Source organism: Oncorhynchus mykiss, chromosome 23 (genome assembly GCF_057628025.1).
Source record: "Oncorhynchus mykiss isolate SJ-2025 chromosome 23, ASM5762802v1, whole genome shotgun sequence".
Classification (NCBI taxonomy): Eukaryota; Metazoa; Chordata; class Actinopteri; order Salmoniformes; family Salmonidae; genus Oncorhynchus; species Oncorhynchus mykiss.
In genome coordinates, this window is record NC_143044.1 from 12,592,634 (window position 1) to 12,615,037 (window position 22,404).

The 22,404-nt window shown below is 42.1% G+C and overlaps 1 pseudogene; it reads right to left on the minus strand.

Moving 5' to 3' along the window:
• Nucleotides 1-261: 261 nt before the first annotated feature.
• Nucleotides 262-20,694, minus strand: LOC149972509 (E3 ubiquitin-protein ligase FANCL-like; annotated as a pseudogene).
• Between the last annotated feature and the right edge of the window lie 1,710 nt (nucleotides 20,695-22,404).

Sequence of the window (22,404 nt, forward strand, 5' to 3'; positions counted from 1 at the left end):
CACTCTGTACAGATACAATTTACCACAGAGATAATACATCTATGTAAGTAGCATCAGATTTGTCCTATGTGAACACATTTAAGATAGATACCAAACATGGATACTATATAATTATTCTATCACTCATTCAATAGTCAGTCCTCTGGATACTGTAACAGTGAGATACATTTAGGCCCCTCAGAGGGGGAAGGGCTGACTAGTTCTTGGGAATGGTCCATTCCTTGTATTCCTGGACGAGCCAACACTAGAACCCAGGTATTTTCATAAATCTATAACCTCCCAAAACTCATCCAGAGACTCTAGAAGCAACAGGAACTGAGTGTGAACGTTGCTCAGATAACTCTGTGTGAGGAACAGAACACAATGGCTATGACAACCTAAACCAGATTTCAAATGTGGGGGTGGATACTTCTCAATAAAGAAATGAATTGGCCTAATTGAGAAAAATAACAATTAATTAATATAATTGTGCCCCTACAAATTAGATAGTCATGATTTGCAGAAAGATTTGCATCTATAGAAAGGTCTGGTCTTGGAGAGAATTACTGTACATGTTGATTAATCATTTTCTCTGTATTAAAATTACCACAATTATAACTTCAAGCAACTAGCTATCTCAACCAAGTAAGTTGTATCTAACGGTTGGGAAAATCTTTTTGCCTACATTTGTAAGGTGAAGATGACATATCAGACTATAGAGAACCAAGAAGATAGTATCACATAGACAAACATGATTTAGAAATTGATTCTACTCTTTATTACGTTTTTAATAGAGGCAGGCGGCTCAACAAATCTAATTCCCTTGAACAAATTATTTGATTAGACTAGCTCTCTCCCCCATCACCACGACACACTAAAGAGGGAAACCCGACAGAAGTGAGAAGGAGAGAGAAAAAAGAAAGAGAGAGAAATGAACCAAAATTATGGGTCATTGTGCCAGCACAGTGCACACAATTTAGCATCGCACAGGTGCAGAGACTCCACAATTACTGGCCAATTAATGCCAGTGGCGTGATTATGGTTATGGCTCCATAGAAATACAGTGGACCCAGTAAAAGAGGGCTTGGTAACTGAATTCCTGCTGGATTTGAGTGGCAGGATGTAAGAGTGTCTGTGGAAAGCTTAGATTCGCTCAGTGCTCCTTGAGTGCCTTAATTAAGCCTCTTCATCTAGCACTGAGTAAAGACAGATCTATCCTCACTACATGCTAAACTACTGAGGAAACGGGAGTATGTAACTGTACCTACTAAAACACGGCTAATAAAAGCAATCATCTAGCAGGTTTCAAATGGAGTAATTCAGTACGAATGGATACCTAAAGCCTATAATGATGGCTTGTGTAGACAATGAGGGAACAATGACGTATGTGCCTGGGTTTTCTTCTCCTGGCTGACGACAGGTATGATTCTAACCCTGTACTCTAATCTTTTATGACTGGTAGGTCTGGCATGTACGTGTGTACACGCACGGACTCACACACACAGACTGCTGGCTGAGGTTGTTCATGCTGTGCCACACCTGCGGTGGTGGGTCTGGTGCCCACCGATGGTCCTGCCCACCTGCAGTCTGATACAGACAACAATCACCACACACTGTTTTGAAAAGACACAAAACAGGCATGTAGTATGTACGTATACGCATGCATTGTCTGTCTCTTGTTCTCTCTGTAATGTGCACACAAACTACAGAGTCTTTCTGTCCCTCAATTCTTTCGCACAAACACGCAGTGTGGCACATCTTGGCCCTGCAACAGAGCAGGCAATAATTACTCATTTAAATGAACATGTCAGGACAGCAGAAAGACAAGCCCTTCCCCCACAACACACACACACCAGATACTCTTTTCGCAGCACAGGAGTGATCCATCAGCTGCCCAGCAGGCAGACAGGCTCCATACGGCAGAGCTATACTGAGCTGGTCTTCTCTGTATGGCTTGCCATGTATCACACACACATCAATAAAATACACACACCCACACACACATGTCGAGGCTCACATACAGCACACAGAACAAGAACAGCTGTCAGTGTCTAATGCTCAATATCACTGTCTGACTGAGAATGTGTGTGTGTGTTGTACCTGTGGTGTCCAGGTCATTGCCGGTGGAACAGGTAGCTCTGCGAAGCACTATGGGGCCTCTACATAGTGCTGTGAATTGGAGGGGAACATGCCTTAACACCCCTCCCTGGGTACCTGTTAGCAATACTGTACAGTACACACTAAATATAGCCAACTGGCATAGTTTCTTTTGGGCTATTTTTCCTGTTGCTTTCTCATGGCCATTTTTCAGAAGTTAAACCACGCCCTGTCCTTAACATCTCGTTCTTCATTTCTCTCCATATCATCCTTTCCCAGCTTGCCTGCCCCCCACCCCCAGACCCCACCCCCAGACCCCACCCCACCCACATCTCTGCATGCCAACCCCTACCTTCTATCCTCTGACTTGGCTAGTGGAGAGGGGCTGGCGAGGAGGCTGGGCCACAGGGGGAATCTTTACTCAGAGATGGGGGCTGGCTGGTGGGCACGCGGGCATTTGGGCACAGGGTGAAACCAACCACCTCCTCTGGATATCATCAGGGCCAGCTACCACCAAGCTGCGATGATGCCATCCGTCTCAGCACTCTCTAACCCAGCACTGCCACCCTGCTATACCCAGAATATGGCCGCTATCGCCAACCAAGATGTGCTCAAAGTGATCTAGATGTTGTACCTCCTCCATGCCCTTCTTAATCATTTTAAGAGGACCACAGAGATGTATTTCTACCAGATATGCCCACATGGTCTTATCTCACTCCTCTCCTCTGGTTTTGGAGGGTTGTATCATACCACTGAGTGTCTAAAGTGGATATATCTACACTCCCATCTCACAGCGTGTTGGCACCTCTCACACAGACTTCCCCAAAGTATGTTTGCCCTACATATGTCTTTTAACACAAGTACTTTATTTAAATACATGGATATTTGACTGTAATGTGTAAGAGTATGTCTTGTTTTTTGTATAGACTGTTAACTTACAATGTGTGTGTTTTCTCAATTCAGGTTTCAGTTAGTTCAACTGTAAGTGTACATGTGTGTGAGAATAGACTATCATAGCATACAATGAGTGTAAAAAACAATAGGAACAACTTCCTAATATAGAGTTGCACCCCCCACCCCCCTTCAGAACAGCCTCAATTTGTTGGGGCATGGACTCTTCACGGTGTTGAAAGCGTTACACAGGGATGCTGGCACATGTTGTATCCAATGCTTCCCACAGTTGTGTCAAGTTGGCTGGATGCCCTTGGGGAGGTGTAAAATTCTTGATACAAACGGGACACTTGTGAGCGTGAAAAACCTACCAGCGTTGCATTTCTTGACACACTCAAATCGGTGCACCTGGCATCTGTGCGCCTTGCAGCTACTAACATACCACGTTCAAAGGCCCCGTTCAAAGGGGGTGCAACTTAGAAATTTGTTTGCATTTTTGTGAATTTGTTAGATACTACTTCACTGTTGGAGCTAGGAACACAGGCATTTCTCTACACCAGCAATAACATCTTCTAAATACTGTATGTGTGTGTGACCATAATAATCTGATGATTTAAATACACTGCCCCAAAAAATAAAGGGAACACTAAAATAACACATCCTAGATCTGAATGAATGAAATATTCTTATTAAATACTTTTTTCTTTACATAGTTGAATGTGCTGACAACAGAATCACACAAAAACTATCAATGGAAATCAAATTTATCAACCAATGGAGGTCTGGATTTGTAGTAACACTCACAATGAATTGGAAAACCACACTACAGGCTGATCCAACTTTGATGTAATGTCCTTAAAACAAGTCAAAATGAGACTCAGTAGTGTGTGTGGCCTCCACGTGCCTGTATGACCTCCCTACAACGCCTGGGCATGCTCCTGATGAGGTGGCGGATGGTCTCCTGAGGGATCTCCTCCCAGACCTGGACTAAAGCATCCGCCAACCCCTGGACAGTCTGTGGTGCAATGTGGCGTTGGTGGATGGAGCGAGACATGATGTCCCAGATGTGCTCAATTGGATTCAGGTCTGGGGAACGGGCGGGCCAGTCCATAGCATCAATGCCTTCCTCTTGCAGGAACTGCTGACACACTCCAGCCACATGAGGTCTAGCATTGTCTTGCATTAGGAGGAACCCAGGGCCAACTGCACCAGCATATGGTCTCACAAGGGGTCTGAGGATCTCATCTCGGTACCTAATGGCAGTCAGGTTACCTCTGGCGAGCACATGGAGGGCTGTGCGGCCCCCCCAAAGAAATGCCACCCCACACCATGACTGACCCCACCGCCAAACCGGTCATGCTGGAGGATGTTGCAGGCAGCAGAACGTTCTCCACGGCGTCTCCAGACTCTGTCACATGTGCTCAGTGTGAACCTGCTTTCATCTGTGAAGAGCACAGGGCGCCAGTGGCGAATTTGCCAATCTTGGTGTTCTCTGGCAAATGCCAAACGTCCTGCACGGTGTTGGGCTGTAAGCACAACCCCCACCTAAGGACGTCGGGCCCTCATACAACCCTCATGGAGTCTGTTTCTGACCGTTTGAGTAGACACATGCACATTTGTGGCCTGCTGGAGGTAATTTTGCAGGGCTCTGGCAGTGCTCCTCCTGCTCCTCCTTGCACAAAGGCAGAGGTAGCGGTCCTGCTGCAGGGTTGTTGCACTCCTACGGCCTACTCCATCGTCTCCTGATGTACTGGCCTGTCTCCTGGTAGCGCCTCCGTGCTCTGTACACTACGCTGACAGACACAGCAAACCTTGCCACAGCTCGCATTGATGTGCCATCCTGGATGAGCTGCACTACCTGAGCCACTTGTGTGGGTTGTAGACTCCGTCTCATGCTACCACTAGAGTGAAAGCACCGCCAGCATTCAAAGGTGACCAAAACATCAGCCAGGAAGCATAGGAACTGAGCAGTGGTCTGTGGTCACCACCTGCAGAACCACTCCTTTTTTGAGGGTGTTTTGCTAATTGCCTATAATTTCCACCTGTTGTCTATTCCATTTGCACAACAGCATGTGCAATTTATTGTCAATCAGTGTTGCTTCCTAAGTGGACAGTTTGATTTCACAGAAGTGTGATTGACTTGGAGTTACATTGTGTTCTTTAAGTGTTCACTTTATTTTTTTGAGCAGTGTATTTTGTCTTGTCCATTCACCTTCTAAATGGCACAAAGACACAATCCATGTCTCAATTGTCTCAAGGCTTAAAAATATATATTTTAACCTGTCTCCTCCCCTTTATCTACACTGACTGAAGTGGATTTAACAGGTGACATCAATAAGGGATCATAGCTTTCACCTGGATTCACCTGGTCAGTCTATGCCATGGAAAGAGCAGGTGTTCCTAGTGTTTTGTACAAGTGTACGTGTGTTCTCTTACCTTGGGCTTCAATTTGACGGTGATGACATGCTGTCGTCTTGAGGAGTTCTAAGCCCTATGTCTCAGTGTGCAGAACTCTGTGTCAATGAACACCACAGATATCCGTCACTCAGTTGGTCAGACACATACTGCATACAGAGGTGACGCATTCTCACACACAGGCCGAGTCAGAGGGGTTTAGTTTAGTAGAGGGAATGCACGTTGCACCCGTCATAGCCTATTAATCACTCCCCGAGAGAGGGAGTGGAACATCTACATTAGCGCTGTCCCTGTTCTGCCTCAGATCTCCCCTGATTTAGTGCACCATGTAGAAATCCCCCGTAGGTACAGATCTAGGACCAGCTTACCTTTCTCTAATTCTAACCTTAACCATTAGCGCTGGTAACGTCAAACTGACCTTAGACCAGTGTCTAGACTCTGTGGACTACTTTGTAATGGCACTGTTTCTGACGGATACGAGTATGATGCTTGAAAAACTGACATGTACACTGACACGTACTAAACTCAAATATGGCAAAATACAGACACACACACCGTGATCCAACACAGCACTTCGCTCTCCTTTAACCTAGTAAAATACGCACATAATTTATTAACTCACTCTTCATGTCCATCTCACTCAATTCATCTCCCCTTCCCTCATTCTATTTTTTTAGTGGTAATCTCTAAAAATAAAAATAAATCTGCATATCAATTTCACAGCTCCATTGTTGCGTCACAGTCCCATCTCTACTCTGCATTCACATGGGGCCTCCCGCCCCACATTAGCAGGGGCTGGCTGGCAATTGGCGTGATGGACACTGCGTGACAGTGCGATGCCCCACTGTGAAGACTGATGAGAGCCGAGCATTTGTAAAATATGACACTTAAATAACATCCATCAAAAAATCTAAATGTAACAACAGGAGCGGAGGTGCTTCGAAAAACAGGAACAGATGACACGTGTGTCTAAGTGAGCAGTATATGGACGGAGCTAGCTTTAAACAGTGGTGAAATTGCCATTTGTTACAGTAATGATGAGAACTGAGGTGCTCCAGCTGCAATTCCAAAGTATTTGACATCTATGTAGCAAGCCGTAGACAGTCAATTCTACTCACATGTGAGTTCATTCACATACTATTTCACCAGCAGGTACTTAATGTTTGGATAAACTATCAAATGTATCGAACATGTCTCTGGTGTACTTATCCTGGAGGGAGGCTTGAGATTAAGTGAAGCCATAAAAAACTCCTCATACTTTAGGAAGGTGTGACAACCTATGCCGATTACCATTAAAGCCAAATAGATGTATGACCATTTGGGGTAAAGGCAATGTGTACGGTTTTAGGGAAACATAAAGACAGATTGAAGACAGATTGAAGAACAATGCACAGAGGTGTACACAAACACACATCTCTTATTTCAACAATGACACACACAAGAAACATGTATTTGCCATGAGAACTGGTGAATATGGAATCAAGTTATGTCTATTTAATGATGCCCAACACTTATAAAAGCTGTGTTTAGGGTATTCAACCGGGAGGTACAGTGCATTCAGAAAGTATTCATCTCACCCCCTTACTTTCTCCACATGTTGTTGTGTTACAGCCTGAATTTAAAATGGAGTAAATTGAGATGTTTTGTCACTGGCCTACACATAATACCGAATATTGTCAAAGAATAATTATGTTTTTCGAAATTCTTTAAATAAATAAAAATATTTGAAATGAAAAGCGGAAATGTCTTAGTAATTTATTTTATTCAACCCCTTTGTTATGACAAGCCTAAATAAGTTTCTGAGTGAAAATATGCTTAACAAGTCACATAATAAGTCACATGGACGCACTCTGTGTCCAATAATAGTGTATAACATAATTTTTGAATGACTACCTAATCCATGTACCCCACACATACAAATATCTGAAAGGTCCCTCAGTCGAGCAGCGAATTCCAAACACAGATTCAACAACAAAGACAAGGGGGGTCTTCCAATGCCTCGCAAAGAATGACACCTATTGGTAGAAAACCCTATTGGGTTCAAAAAAAAATCTGACACTGAAAATCCCTTTGAGCATGGTGAAGTTATTACACTATGGATAGTGTATCAATACACCCAGTCATTACAAAGATACAGGTGTCCTTCCTAACCTCAGTTGCTGGAGAGGAAGTAAACTACTCAGAGATGTTATCATGAGGCCAATGGTGATTTTAAAACAATTAGAGATTTAAATGGCTGTGATAGGTGAAAACTGAGGATGGATCAACAACATTATAGTTACTCCACAATACTAACTGAATTGACAGAGTGAAAATAAGGAAGCCTATACAGAATATTCCAAAACATGCACCCTGTTTGCAACAAGGCACCAAACTAATACTGCAATTGTGGAAAAGCAATTCACTTTTGTCCTGAAAACAAAGTGCTATGTTTGGGGAAAATCCAATACAACATATTACTGAGTAGCACTCTCCATATTTGCAAGCAAAGTGGTAACTGCATTATATTATGGGTATGCTTGTATTTGCTAAGGACTGAGGACTTTTTCAGGATAAAAAAAAAGAAACTGAATGGAGCTAAGCACAGGCAAAATCCTAGAGGAAAACCTGGTTTAGTCTGCTTTCCACCAGACACTGGCAGATTAATTCACCTTTCAGCAGGACAATAACCTAAAACACAAGGTCAAATCTACACTGGAGTTGCTTACCAAGAAGACAGGGAATGTTCCTGGGGGCCGAGTTACAGTTTTTTTATTTGAAAATATATGGCAAGACCTAGAAATGGTTGTCTAGCAATGGTCAGCAACCAATTTCACAGAGCTTGAAGAATTTTCAAAAGAATAATGGGTAAATGTTGCACAATCCAGTATTCATACCCCTTGACTTATTCCACATTTTGTTGTGTTACAGCCTGAATTCGAAATGGATTCAATATATTTGTTTTCTTACCCATATACACACAATACCCCATAATGACAAAGTGAAAACATGTTAAAAAGAAATGTAGATTTTTGGGGGGAAAATGAAATACAGAAATATCTAATTTACATAAGTATTCACACCCCTGATTCAATACTTTGTAGAAGCATCTTTGTCAGCAATTACAGCTTTGAGTTGTCTTGGGTATGTCTGTATCAGCTTTTAACATCTGGACATGGGGGTTTTCTCCCATTATTCCTTGCAGATTTTCTCAAGCACTAGATGGTGAGTGGCGGAAGATATCAAACTTCAAGTCTTTCTACAGATTTTCAATGGGATTCAAGTCTGGGCTTTGGCTGGGCCACTCAAGGACTTTCATATTATTGTTCTGAAATCATTCCAGTGTTGCTTCGGCTGTATGCTTCGGGTTATTGTCGTGTTGGAGAGTAAATCTTTGCCCCCAGTCTATGGTCTTTTGCACTCTGAAGCAGGCTCTCATCAAGGATTTGACAGTATTTGGCTCCCTCTCTCCTTACCATCTCCCAGTCCCTGCTGCTGAAAATCATCCTTATAGCATGATCCTTCCACCACCATGCTTCAAGGTAGGGATGGTGTTAGACAGGTGATGAGCTGTGCTTGTTTTTTCCCAGACATAGTGCTTTGCATTCAGGCCAAAGAGTTACATTTTTGTCTCATTAGACCACACAATCTATTTCACCAGGCGTGCTGTCATGTACCTTTTCTCAGGAGTGGCTTTCGTCTCACCAAGACCAGATTGGTGAGTCGCTGTAGAGACTGTTGTCCTTCTGGCCAATTCTCCCATCTCAGCCGAAGAACTTTGTAGTTCTGTCAGAGTGGTCACTGGGTTCTTGGTCACCTCCTTGACCAAGGTCCTTCATGCCCAGTTGCTCAGTTTGGTTGGACAGCCAATCTCTAGGCAGAGTCTGGGTAGTTTCTGCTCTGACATGCACTGTCAACTATGGGACCTTATAGACAGGTGTGTTTATTTCTAAATCATGTCCAAACAATTTAATTGGCCACAGGTGGACTCCAATCAAGTTGTAGTGACATCTCAAGGATGATCAATGGAAATCGAATGTCCCTGTGCTCAGTTTGGTGTGTCATAGCAAAAGGGTGTGAATACTTACTGAATGTAAATGAGATATTTCTGTATTTCATTTTCAATAAATTTGCTCGAACTGCAGTGCAGTGACGCCTTTTGCACTGAGATGCACTGCCTTAGACTGCTGTGCCACTCAGGAACCCATATATTTTCCCTGGGTTGCCAGTTTGAATATCCCTGGTTTAGGGCATAGAGGGGTGCAAATAAAATTTGATTTGATTTGACTCTAGAGTCAAATCAAATCAAATTTTATTTGTCACATACACATGGTTAGCAGATGTTAATGCGAATGTAGCGAAATGCTTGTGCTTCTAGTTCCGACAATGCAGTAATAACCAACAAGTAATCTAGCTAACAATTCCAAAACTACTACCTTATAGACACAAGTGTAAGGGGATAAAGAATATGTACATAAATATATATGAATGAGTGATGGTACAGAGCAGCATAGGCAAGATACAGTAGATGGTATTGAGTACAGTATATACATATGAGATGAGTATGTAAAAAAAGTGGCATAGTTAAAGTGGCTAGTGATATATGTATTACATAAAGATGCAGTAGGTGATATAGAGCAAAGTATATACGTATACATATGAGATTAATAATGTAGGGTATGTAAACATTATATTAGGTAGCATTGTTTAAAGTGACTAGTGATATATTTTACATCATTTCCCATCAATTCCCATTATTAAAGTGGCTGGAGTTGAGTCAGTGTGTTGGCAACAGCCACTCAATGTTAGTGGTGACTGTTTAACAGTCTGATGGCCTTGAGATAAAAGCTGTTTTTCAGTCTCTCGGTCCCAGCTTTGTTGCACCTGTACTGACCTCGCCTTCTGGAAGATAGCGGGATGAACAGGCAGTGGCTCGGGTGGTTGTTGTCCTTGATGATCTTTATGGCCTTCCTGTGACATCGGGTGGTGTAGGTGTCCTGGAGGGCAGGTAGTTTGCCCCCGGTGATGCGTTGTGCAGACCTCACTACCCCCTGGAGAGCCTTACGGTTGTGGGCGGAGCAGTTGCCGTACCAGGTGGTGATACAGCCCGACAGGATGCTCTCGATTGTGCATCTGTAGAAGTTTGTGAGTGCTTTTGGTGACAAGCCAAATTTCTTCAGCCTCCTGATGTGGAAGAGGCGCTGCTGCGCCTTCTTCACCATGCTGTCTGTGTGGGTGGACCAATTCAGTTTGTCTGTGATGTGTACGCCGAGGAACTTAAAACTTACTACCCTCTCCACTACTGTTCCATCGATGTGGATAGGGGGGTGTTCCCTCTGCTGTTTCCTGAAGTCCACAATCATCTCCTTAGTTTTGTTGACGTTGAGTGTGAGGTTATTTTCCTGACACCACACTCCGAGGGCCCTCACCTCCTCCCTGTAGGCCGTCTCGTCGTTGTTGGTAATCAAGCCTACCACTGTTGTGTCGTCCGCAAACTTGATGATTGAGTTGGAGGCGTGCGTGGCCACGCAGTCGTGGGTGAACAGGGAGTACAGGAGAGGGCTCAGAACGCACCCTTGTGGGGCCCCAGTGTTGAGGATCAGCGGGGTGGAGATGTTGTTGCCTACCCTCACCACCTGGGGGCGGCCCGTCAGGAAGTCCTGTACCCAGTTGCACAGGGCGGGGTCGAGACCCAGGGTCTCGATTTTGATGACGAGCTTGGAGGGCACTATGGTGTTAAATGCCGAGCTGTAGTCGATGAACAGCATTCTCACATAGGTATTCCTCTTGTTCAGATGGGTTAGGGCAGTGTGCAGTGTGGTTGAGATTGCATCGTCTGTGGACCTATTTGGGCGGTAAGCAAATTGGAGTGGGTCTAGGGTGTCAGGTAGGGTGGAGGTGATATGGTCCTTGATTAGTCTCTCAAAGCACTTCATGATGACGGAAGTGAGTGCTACGGGGCGGTAGTCGTTTAGCTCAGTTACCTTAGCTTTATTTGGAACAGGAACAATGGTGGCCCTCTTGAAGCATGTGGGAACAACAGACTGGGATAGGGATTGATTGAATATGTCCGTAAACACACCAGCCAGCTGGTCTGCGCATGCTGTGAGGGCGCGGCTGGGAATGCCGTCTGGGCCTGCAGCCTTGCGAGGGTTAAATGTTTTCCTCACGTCGGCTGCAGTGAAGGAGAGTCCGCATGTTTTGGTTGTGGTCAGCTTTTCCGAAAGGAGAGCGGGGCAGGGCCTTATATGTGTTGTGGAAGTTAGAATAGCAATGATCCAAGGTTTTTCCAGCCCTGGTTGAGCAATCGATATGCTGATACAATTTAGGGAGTCTTGTTTTCAGATTAGCCTTGTTAAAATCCCCAGCTACAATGAATGCAGCCTCAGGATATATGGATTCCAGTTTGCAAAGAGTCAAATAAAGTTTGTTCAGAGCCATCAATGCGTCTGCTTGGGGGGGAATATACAGTGCCTTGCGAAAGTATTCGGCCCCTTGAACTTTGCGACCTTTTGCCACATTTCAGGCTTCAAACATAAAGATATAAAACTGTATTTTTTTTGGGAAGATTTGCAGTGGTCTGATACTCCTTCCATTTCAATATTATCGCTTGCACAGTGCTCCTTGGGATGTTTAAAGCTTGGGAAATCTTTTTGTATCCAAATCCGGCTTTAAACTTCTTCACAACAGTGTCTCGGACCTGCCTGGTGTGTTCCTTGTTCTTCATGATGCTCTCTGCGCATTTGACGGACCTCTGAGACTATCACAGTGCAGGTGTATTTATACGGAGACTTGGTTACACACAGGTGGATTGTATTTATCATCATTAGTCATTTAGGTCAACATTGGATCATTCAGAGATCCTCACTGAACTTCTGGAGAGAGTTTGCTGCACTGAAAGTAAAGGGGCTGAATAATTTTGCACGCCCAATTTTTCAGTTTTTGATTTGTTAAAAAAGTTTGAAATATCCAATAAATGTTGTTCCACTTCATGATTGTGTCCCACTTGTTGTTGATTCTTAAACAAAAAAATACAGTTTTATATCTTTATGTTTGAAGCTTGAAATGTGGCAAAAGGTTGCAAAGTTCAAGGGGGCCGAATACTTTCGCAAGGCACTGTATACGGCTGTGATTATAATCGAAGAGAATGCCCTTGGTAGATCATGCGGTCGACATTTGATTGTGAGGAATTCTAAATCAGGTGAACAGAAGGACTTGAGTTCCTGTATGTTGTTATGACCACACCACGTCTCGTTAACCATGAAGCATACGCCCCCGCCCCTCTTCCTACCAGAAAGAGGTTTGTTTCTGTCGGCGCGATGCGTGGAGAAACCAGCTGGCTGCACCGACTCCGATAGCGTCTCTCCAGTGAGCCATGTTTCCGTGAAGCAAAGAACTTTACAGTTTCTGATGTCCCTCTGGAATGCTACCCTTGCTCGGATTTCATCAACCTTGTTGTCAAGAGACTGGACATTGGCGAGTAGAATGCTAGGGAGTGGCGCGCGATGTGCCCGTCTCCGGAGCCTGACCAGAAGACCGCTTCGTTTCCCCCTTTTATGAAGTCGTTTTTTTGGGTCGCCGGCTGGGATCCATTCCATTGTCCTATTCATTAACTCATGACGCACCTTCTCAAAGCAAAAAAAACCTCAAGCCCATTCAAATGACCAGGCACATAGAAAGCCTCTCTTACCTGTACCAATCAGCGGACAGAGCTAGTGAAAACTCTGTGCTATTAATGCTGCTGCCAATTAAGACACTAAACAAATCTCGAGTGCTTTGAGATACGTCCGCTGCTTCTAACGCCCGCTGCTTCTAATGCCTGCTGCTTCTAACGGTAATACAACATTGACATTACGTTACTCATTACACATAACTTCACCCCCTCCCTTCCCCTGATTAACCCTAAGAGAAAGGTCTTCAATCTAACCAATTTTCAATAGTTCCTATTATGCAATTGTTTTTAGTCGCCAACAGATGGCAGTACACCCCCACAACCTCATAAAAAAAACATACTATTCATCACTACCTTAAAAGTTCTACTTAATAATGCGTGTTTCACTACTTATTTACTACATACATAAGTGGCAAGTCAAGACTGATGATGTTGACTGATTTCCTTATATGAACTGTAACTAGGTAAAATCTTTGAAATTGTTGCATGTTGCATTTATATTTTGTCTTTACTATACATAATATTATATTGCTTTTATATTTAAATTGTCTTTATACTGTATTTCACAGGACCTGCCTTATTGCTAGTGTATTTAAGAAGGTGAGCAATGCTTTATTATAGACAGACTTCTCCCTATCTTAGCTTCTGTTGTACCAACAAGTTTTGACCGTTACAGTTTACAAACCAGGGTTACTCCAAGCAGTTTAGTCACCTCCACTTGCTCAATTTCCAAATTATTTATTGCAATATTTAGTTGAGGTTTAAGGTTTAGTGAATAATTTGTCCTAAATTCAATGCTTTTAGTTTTTGAAAAATGTAGGACTAACTTACTCCTTGCCACTCACTCTGAAACTAACTGCAGCTCTTTGTTAAGTGTTGCAGTCATTTCAGTCGATGTAGTAGCTGACATGTATAGTGTTGAGTCATCGGCATACATTGACACATTAGCTTTACTTAAAGCCAGTGGCATGTCGTTAGTAAAAATTTAAAAACATAAGAGGCATAGACAGCTGCCCTGTGAAATTCCTGATTATACCTGGATTATGTTGGAGTTAAAAAACGTTAAAAAACAACCTCTGTGTTCTGTTAGACAGGTAACTCTTTATCCACAATATAGCAGGGGTGTGAAGCCAGAACACATACATTTTTCCAGCAGCAGACTATGATCGATAATGTCAAAAGCCCCTCTGAAGTCTAACGAAACAGCCCCCACAACCTTTTTTATCATCAATTTGTGTAAGCACTGTGCTTTTCGAATGTCATTCCCTGTAAGTGTGCTGAAAAGTCTGTTGTCAATTTGTTTACTGTAAAATAGTATTGTATCTGGTCAAAAAAATGTTTTTCCAAACGTTTGGTAAGGGATGGTAATAGGTTGATTGGTCGACTGTTTGAGCCAGTAAATGGTGCTTTCCTATTTTTCGGTAGCGCAACAACTTTTGCTTTCCTCCAGACCTCAAGGCACACACCTTCTAGTAGGCTTAGATTGAAGATATGGCAAATAAGAGTGGCAATATCGTCCGCTATTATCCTCAGTAATTTTCCATCCAAGTTGTCAAACCCCAGTGGCTTGTCATTGTTGATAGACAACAATAATTTTTCACCTTTTCTACACTCACTTTATGGAATATAAAATTGCATAATTGTGTCAGTTAAACTTGGATGTGTAGAGTCTGTGTTTGCTGTTGGCATGTCTTAGGCATGTCTTGCCTAAGTTTGATAATCTTGCCAATGAAAATACAATTAAAGTAGTTGGTAATATCAGTGGGTTTTGAGATGAATGAGCCATATGAATCAATGAATGATGGAGCTGAGATAGCTATTTTTCCAAAAATCTTATTTAAGGTGCTCCAATGTTTTTTACCATCATTCTTTATACAATTTATCTTTATTTCATAGTATAGTTTCTTCTTCTTTTTATTCAGTTTAGTCACATGATTTCTCAATTTGCAGTACGTTTGCCAATCGGTTGTGCAGCCAGACTTATTTGCCATACCTTTTGCCTCATCCCTCTCAACCATACAATTGTTTAATTTCTTATCAATCCAAGGGGATTTATTAGTAGCTGGAATAAGCAATTTCATAAATCATAAACATAAGGATCTCTACAAACATATTGTATGACCTCTTATACACTATATTAGGCCCAGCCTTTGGAACTTTGGTTTTCCTAGATATGGCTACTATATTGTGATCACCACATCCAATGGATATGGATACTTCTTTAAAGCAAAATTCCGAAGCATTAGTAAAGATGTGATCAACACCTATTCTGTTTGTAATTACCCTGGTAGGTTGACTGATAACCTGAACCAGGTTGCAGTCACTGGTTACTGTTTGAAGCTTTTTCTTGAGTGGTCAGTCAATATTTAGGTCACCCAAAAAATATATATACAGTGGGGAGATCAAGTATTTGATACACTGCCGATTATGCAGGTTTTCCTACAGGTTTTCCTACATGTAGGAGTCTGTAATTTTTATCATAGGTACACTTCCACTGTGAGAGACGGAATCTAAAACAAAAATCCAGAAAATCACATTGTATGATTTTTAAGTAATTCATTTGCATTTTATTGCATGACATAAGTATTTGATACATCAGAAAAGCATAACTTAATATGAGGCACAGAAACCTTTGTTTGCAATTACAGAGATCATACGTTTCCTGTAGTTCTTGACCAGGTTTACACACACTGCAGCAGGGATTTTGGCCCACTCCTCCATACAGACCTTCTCCAGATCCTTCAGGTTTCGGGGCTGTCGCTGGGCAATACGGACTTTCAGCTCCCTCCAAAGATTTTCTATTGGGTTCAGGTCTGGAGACTGGCTAGGCGACTCCAGGACCTTGAGATGCTCCTTACGGAGCCACTCCTTAGTTGTGCTGGCTGTGTGTTTCGGGTCATTGTCATGCTGGAAGACCCAGCCACGACCCATCTTCAATGCTCTTACTGAGGAAAGGAGGTTGTTGGCCAAGATCTCGCGATACATGGCCCCATCCATCCCCTCAATACGGTGCAGTCGTCTTGTCCCCTTTGCAGAAAAGCATCCCCAAAGAAGGATGTTTCCACGTCCATGCTTCACGGTTGGGATGGTGTTCTTGGGGTTGTACTCATCCTTCTTCTTCCTCCAAACACAGCGAGTGGAGTTTAGACCAAAAAGCTCTATTTTTGTCTCATCAGACCACATGACCTTCTCCCACTCCTCCTCTGGATCATCCAGATGGTCATTGGCAAACTACAGACGGGCCTGGACATGCGCTGGCTTGAGTAGAGGGACCTTGCGTGAGCTGCAGGATTTTAATTCATGACGGTGTAGTGTGTTACTAATCGTTTTCTTTGAGACTGTGGCCCCAGCTCTCTTCAGGTCATTGACCAGGTCCTGCCATGTAGTTCTGGGCTGATCCCTCACCTTCCTCATGATCATTGATGCCCCACGAGGTGAGATCTTGCATGGAGCCCCAGACCGAGGGTGATTGACTGTCATCTTGAACTTCTTCAATTTTCTAATAATTGCGCCAACAGTTGTTGCCTTCTCACCAAGCTGCTTGCCTATTGTCTTGTAGCCCATCTCAGCCTTGTGCAGGTCTACAATTTTATCCCTGATGTCCTTACAAAGCTTTCTGGTCTTGGCCATTGTGGAGAAGTTGGAGTCTGTTTGATTGAGTGCGTGGACAGGTGTCTTTTATACAGGTAACGAGTTCAAACAGGTGCAGTTAATACAGGTAATGAGTGGAGAACAGGAGGGATTCTTAAAGAAAAACTAACAGGTCTGTGAGAGCCGGAATTCTTACTGGTTGGTAGGTGATCAAATACTTATGTCATGCAATAAAATGAAAGTTAATTACTTAAAAATCATACAATGTGATTTTTTGGATTTTTTAGATTCCGTCTCTCACAGTTGAAGTGTACCTATGATAACAATTACAGACCTCTACGGGCTTCGTAAGTAGGAAAATCTGCAAAATTGGCAGTGTATCAAATACTTGTTCTCGCCACTGTATCTGGAGATCACATACATTTTCAAGTATTTCACACATGCTATCCAGATACTGACTGTTAGCACTTGGTGGTCTAAAGCAGCTTCCCAAAAGAGTGGGCTTTAGGTGGGGCAGAGGAACCTGTAGCCATATTACTTCAACAGTATTTAACATTATATCCTCTTTAAGCTTTACAGGAATGTGGTTCTGAATACAGACTGCAACATTTCCCCCATTGACATTCCAGCATTTTCTGTAGATCTTATAACCATGTATTGCTACAACTGTATCATCAACTGTATTATCTAAGTGAGTTTCAGAGATAGTCAGAATATGAATGTCATTTCTTAGGCTACATATGTTAATGTGGGCTATTTTTATCAGTTTTCTGGGATGCTTGATTATTTTTATTGCTTTACTGGGAAGCTTATTAGAAGTAGACATGCTCATGTTATTTATATTTGAGCTGATAGCGTAGGGTGATCAGTATAACTCTGGTTCATAGGCACACGATTACTGCATACAATGGCTGTAGGATCAACAGAGGATCAACAGAGGCATTCAGGGCAGTTAGTGGGAAATACATTAAGTTACTTAAATTGTGTCTGCCAACGTCCCTGGGATAATGTACATTTGCTCAGCATTATGACAACTCAGTGACACAATGGTAGGGATTAACTGAGCTGGTCTTGGGTCATTGATAAGTCAATGTCTCAAAGCAACCTTGAAATGAGAGAACAGGAGTCCAGGAGCCAAGATGATTTGGATGGATTCCGTCATTCCTGTAGAGCATATTCGGTTTCCAGAAGGTGTCCAAGTTATCTATACAAGTGATTCCAACGGAGCTAAAGTAATATTTTAGCCAGGTGTGTAATGCCAGTGGCCTTCTGTTCCCTCCACACCTTCAGCCCAATGATGGTACCGGACCTTAAATAATTGCCCACTTTTTGGAATCTTTCAGTGCTAGAATCAGTTCTTTAAATCAATTTTCAGAAGTTCCGATCTAGCCCCCCTGATGTCGTTTGAACTCAGTTTCCAGTAGCTGTGTCAGTTTCCAGTGTCAGTTTCCAGTAGCTGACATAGAACGGTTGGAAGCAGGCTTGTAGTGTCTTGTACTCATGCTCCAGGATAGCACAAGATTTTTTACATGGGACACAAGATGTTTCTTATAGTAGAACTGCAGATGATGGCAGCTGGTGCAATGGCTGAGGATGTCCGGCCGTGGATGATGAATGGGACGGAGTCGCAGACAGCCTCACGGTCTGATGAGGGTGGGAGCTTGTTGGCGGAGTTTCCCGTTGGGCAGAGTGGTGAATGAATGCGCGACTAAACATGGCAAATCCGGGGGAGCAGGCGAACATAACGATTATACATGAATCATTCATGATTCCACTCGTTCAGAGATAGGCACAATAAAAACTCAGATCAAGAAGCCTTCTGAGCTTTGATCAACACTTAGGTACGCAATAATAAGTAGGTAAATCATAATTATCAAAATAAAAAGGTGAGTAAATACTATTTCACAAATAAAAAGGTGTGTAAATGGCATTTGAGTGTGTTTACCCTCCACTACATCCCCTTCATAGCCATCAAGGTTTGAATCTACATTTGCCTGGTATTTTAGCTATCGATGTGATGTTTGGCGGCGCCTAATCAGTCAGTTCTGAATCTGCCTGGCTGAGTGGCAGTGTGGGTGGAATGAGCGAGCTCACCTGGCAACCAGAGCACGAAACACGTGAGGAAATAAAACCTCGGTAGTCTGCATGGAAATTGGATAAGTATGGAAATTAATTTGTAAGACATACATTTTTCATTTTAACATATTTAATCATTTTCTGTTCTCCTCTTTTCAAGGACCAACTTGAGAAAATGTCAGATTTTCAAGGTATTCCAGTACTTAAATTTCAGAGTGCCAAATTCAAGTACTTTAAACACCTCAAGCACCTTATGCAAACCCTGAGTCAGTTATTAATACAGTACAATATTGTCCAAAACCTTTCTTTATTCTAATGGTAGATTAGCTGTAAGGTAATAATTTGTCACTGGCTGGTCTAATAAACCTCACTAGGAAATACTCCAGGTCATAGTTGTAGACTCTGTGACTAGCGACCAGAGTTGTTCCTGGTCAGAGTTGTTCCTTTTCACATAGTAAAGAAAAACTTCTGTCCCTAGTCCTACTTGCTCCAGTACATACCTTTCCCAACCGTAGGTTCTCCATCTCAGTGATGAGCTGAGAGTAGTACTGTGGAGGGGGTATGGAGCGACACTCCAGCCTGCTCTTCAGGGCCACTTCCTGGAACATAAAACACTTCCTGTTTACATTCAATCACCAGCATTTCAGTACTGTATGTATTATTATTATTATCATATCAATCTTAGGCAATAACAGATGCTCTTACCAGGACAGTCTTCAGCTCCGAAACAAAGCTGACTAGATCAGGCGAGTGATGTCATCTCTGTGAAAAGACAAAAACAATGAGAAAAGAGACATCCCTAAATAGCTAGAAATATAAGTGATACTGTAGTGTCTTCTTTCAAACTAACATGAAGGAGCCGTTTAAATCAAGGCCAAGGTTTTGATTAATGGAGCCTGTCACTAGGTTTAATAATTAATAATAGCTTAAAGCCTGTGAACATAATGAACTTTACAGCCCAGGGTGAAATATCAATCTAATCCCAACAACCAAGAGGAGACCACATAACAAATAGGGACATTTCTAAGGCAATGTTAATTAAGCAGTGGAAACTACTGTTTTAAACAAGGAAGTCAAACACAGCAATGTACAGTCCACTAACTAGTAACAGTCCAGTCCACCTACTGGTGAAAACATCTTCATCTGAAAGAATTTGGTCTCTCAATTGGTTCGAGTTAAAGTGTTAGTGTAGATTGCCCTGTTTGTCATACCTATTTTATATTTTACCATGTGCACATATCCACGCAATACCTGTTTCAGCTGGCAGCAGCATTGAAGCCTGCAATGCAGAATGATATGTAATAAATCATTGATTCCATTTGATCCAGGGGACTAGAGTACAATATAATTCATTCAGGGTACCAACGAAGACAAGCAACATGTATCATTAAGTTTGACACCACCATTCCTCTGCAGCCAGTCTGTCAGAGATAGAGAGAGACAGAGAGACAGACAAACAAAGACAGACAGGAGGGACTGACACTGACAGACCATTCCTTGTTGTGTCTGTCTCTCTCTGACACACACAAAATAGAATAAAAGGGACTTGTACTCAGATAGGTTAAGTTGATGATCTGGTGGGAGTAGTATTCTCATTCTGAAATCTCTCACCTAATAAAAAATAGCAACAAAAGTAGATAAAATAGGCCATCAGATCATCTTCAAAACATACACCTTACCATGGGATCTGTTAACAAAATGGTTTGTTCTTCTGGCAACGTAGCATGTGATTAACTTAACCACAAATTCGCTGATGCTGTCTACATAAACAGCTGACTGTCCAATAATCAATGCAAGGGCACGTGGCTACTACACAGCCAACACTACAAAATTATATCAAAGATACAAGATCTCTTGGCCTGATTGTAGAGAAGTAGCAAGCTCAGAAACCATAACGTGTTTGTCCCACCTGAACCATGACAGATCCATCAGACAGTTTTCTCCTTGTTGAGTGGTAACAACAGCGGTCTCTCTTTCACAATCAAACTCTCCATCCTTGAAAGTTCAAAGTCAGCTGTATGGTGGTCTAATGTTAACAACATAGTTAGCTGACTGTGCTAGCATGTAAAAAAACATTCAAGTGTGCAGCTCCATACTCACGTTCCTACCACTTGAACGTGTCTACACTTCAAAAACATTAACTAAGAAAGCAAACATTACGTTTGAGGCAAAGGTATTTCAGGAAAATACATGTTTGCTTTGGTGTCACAAGCAGAAAGCCATCTTCATTTTGCTTGAGAAATTGAGAAAGCAAGATGCATCTAATTTTAAAAATATGTTTTATTACAAACATCACTAAAGTTATCAAGTGAATCACCCGATACCTCATTTGACAAAAATAAAGCAAACGTTAAATATTGTACAATCCAGCTGATTGTTTTTCTAGCAAAATAATAGTGTAACACGTCATAAGGCTATGGCTTGAATTGCAGAACTTGATTAGCCAGTAGCCAATTAAGCAGTGTTTCGAGTACTATTTGAAGTAGACTAATTTGCAACTTTGACTGCAAATGCAGGGCTGCCAACTTCTGAAGATGGCTTGGAGTGAGATTTACTATCTTGAATGTCATTGGCTCCACCACCCCTAGCCGGTGGGGTGTGGGATTTTTTTTATTTGTATGCTACACTGGTCACACTGGTCAGGTGCATTCAGGATGCCTTGAGCATTTAATTAACACTCAAAGTTTGACAACTTGGTTACTTTGAGATTTTGGGGGGGATGAAATTTAAAGTATGCTAATATTTTTGGGGACATATTTTTTAGGTGGTTTAACACTATTCAGACAGTAATTAGATGGGGAGACAGGCAAATGGGAAGGTTGGAAGCAGGGAATGATCCCTGTTCTCAGGTGGAAAGTTGTATGCGACAGGAGTCGGGGAGTATTATCATTACACCAAGGCTCTAAACAGGAAATACTAATGGTTGATGGCAGTGGGTAATCAAATCATAGATTGCAGTCTCCTTGAGCATAGACTACTTTCTAGGTGAGAACACAAAAATTTTTTTTTTTTTGTCTTTAAAATAGGGCTGGAAGAAAATCCTGCTTGCTCTCCAGGAGGGTTGGTCACCGCTGATCTATGTTTCTCAAGTGCCGAGTGTTTGAAAATGTTCTTGTTATGACAAAGAATTTCTCGAAATCACCCAACCTTCAATGTAAAGAATATCAATATTCAGGTGGTTTATGCCTACTAGTTGAAGATCCTTGCCATCACCATACTCTACATAAACAAAATGTGACACGTTTATGAGTTGTGATAAACATAAACAATACTAAAGTGTCAAAAATTATATTTGAGGCTTGGAGCATTTAATATCCCATGCTCATTTGTATGTCTTATGCAAAAACTGTCCATGAATGGCAGTAATAATATACAGCCTCATATAATACATTTTCAAAGACATAATAATATGGCATATCAGATTTCAAATATGTGATCACAGTCGCAAAATTGGGAAGAAGTGGAATATTAAATGTTTGGGGAATAACAGTAGTTTTTTTGCTGACAAGCACAATAGTTACCCCATATTTTAGCCTATTGTTAAGAATGGGAATTGTTCCACTGAACAGACTAAATTAAGTAAATAGCTAAGTATTGAATGGTTCATGGATGTTGCTGACTAGGTAGCCTTCCCTGTAATGTTATTAGGCTGGCCTCAAATGAACCCTTCAGAAAAAAATGTCCTTCATATATAGTGCCCACAG